The sequence below is a fragment of the Diabrotica virgifera genome, chromosome 6 (assembly GCF_917563875.1).
Source record: "Diabrotica virgifera virgifera chromosome 6, PGI_DIABVI_V3a".
NCBI lineage: Eukaryota > Metazoa > Arthropoda > Insecta > Coleoptera > Chrysomelidae > Diabrotica > Diabrotica virgifera.
The window spans coordinates 41,888,923-41,890,628 of NC_065448.1; the positions used below are offsets into that span (position 1 = coordinate 41,888,923).

Consider the following 1,706-nt stretch of genomic DNA (forward strand, 5'->3'; position numbering starts at 1 on the left):
AAATAAATCTATTTATAAATTACAAATTTATTCACTGTTGTGTAAGAAATTATTTTTAATAAAATTGTTGGTAAATTATGTCAATCTGGATTATTTTGAACAATAATTAAATAAACCGTACTAATTATAAATCCAGATTTTGTTATCCCTCATGCGAATTCATCACATAAAAATGAAAAAATAATGTTTTTAAAAATGAGGATACAGTTACAATTTTGGAGAAATAGATTAATGTATTATAATATGTATAATATAATAAATATGTATTTAATTTGAAGCTGTTGCCATAAATAATTAAAAATATAAATATTATTGTATTTGAGTTTGAATACTAGTACGAAAATATTCTACTCTGTTAGTATGTCAGGATGGCCGAGCGGTCTAAGGCGCCAGACTCAAGGTTTACCTTGCCCGTTTCAACGGGTTGCGAGCGTTCTGGTCCACTCTGTGGGCGTGGGTTCGAATCCCACTTCTGACATTCTTTTTTATTTTTTTTTTATTTCTTTTAAATTCAAACTGAACTGAATTTGACATTTATTATTTAAATTATTATAAATTTCTCAAGTTAGTCGTTTTATTTTTATTTAAATATAGGTAATCCAATGTCTGAGCACTCTGAGCTCATTCGAAATGACAAAAATTGAAATCACAACTTCCATCTGTCTTAATATTCCTCTATGGAAAGTCCTCCCATGCCACATCTAATGTGAATTTAATAAAATATTTTCTTTTCAACAAAGGTTTACAAAGGTTTTCAACAAAGGTTTACAAGTAATTTAGTGTGGAGATGATTTGCATCAGTGTAAAGATTTGAATATCCTGTCGATTTCTTCTTGCAGAAACGGCATTGGTATGCCGTAACTCGTTTTGCATAAGTACGTTCTTAGTCTAAGGCCGCTTACAAACGAACCACTTCTTGAAGTCAAAGTCGGCTGATTTCTTAATAACTTTGTACCTAGCGATTCTCTTTTCACATGAGAAAAAACGACGATAGCGACTTTTTACAGTGGTTCTGTGGAAAAGTGGTTCTGTCTGTAAGCGGCCTTAGACCCGTGTTGAGCTGGCCCCCCCCACTTGCAAAAATTAAAAAACAAATAGCCCTGATTTATGAGCTATTTATGAGCTCTCATATTCCGCAAACTAAAAATTTTGAGCTCGTTCCACTGAGCAGGAATTTAATACCCTAGTGGGCGGGGGGCTGAGTCAGCCCCCCCCCACTACTTAAAAATAGGAATATTGAATCGGTTTTTGCGGCAGAATTACGAGCTATTTATGAGCTCTTGAAATTATATACTTTCAATTTTTGAGCTCATCCCCTTCACCCCCAAACAACCCTTTAATTGATTTAACTTAAGAGAAAGATGCTGAGAAAACTTAAAATATATCGTATTGCGGATATAATTCATATAGCTTATATACTCTAAGAATAAACTATTAAATCAAGAGCATTTCGATTATTGAGCTACAACCCCTTCGCAAGAAAACCACCCTATCTTCCCGACTTAAGAGAAAGTTTTACTTAAAATGCATTAAACTAATTATTTGGCGACTACATATCATTTAATAATTTATAACCTTCCAAATTACGCGCATTTAGATCAGTAAATTGCAATTTATTTTGTATAGTGCAGTCACTGAAGGTAAAAATCAACGATTACCTTCAATTTCGGTGAACCTTCATCGATTTTCACAAAAATTGGTCAGTA

The 1,706-nt window shown here is 32.8% G+C and overlaps 1 non-coding gene across 1 annotated transcript; it reads left to right on the forward strand.

Moving 5' to 3' along the window:
- Positions 1-362: 362 nt before the first annotated feature.
- Trnal-caa (transfer RNA leucine (anticodon CAA)) lies at positions 363-478 on the forward strand. Its single transcript has 2 exons — positions 363-400; positions 434-478. It is a non-coding gene; the product is annotated as a tRNA-Leu (tRNA).
- The last annotated feature ends 1,228 nt before the right edge of the window (positions 479-1,706 follow it).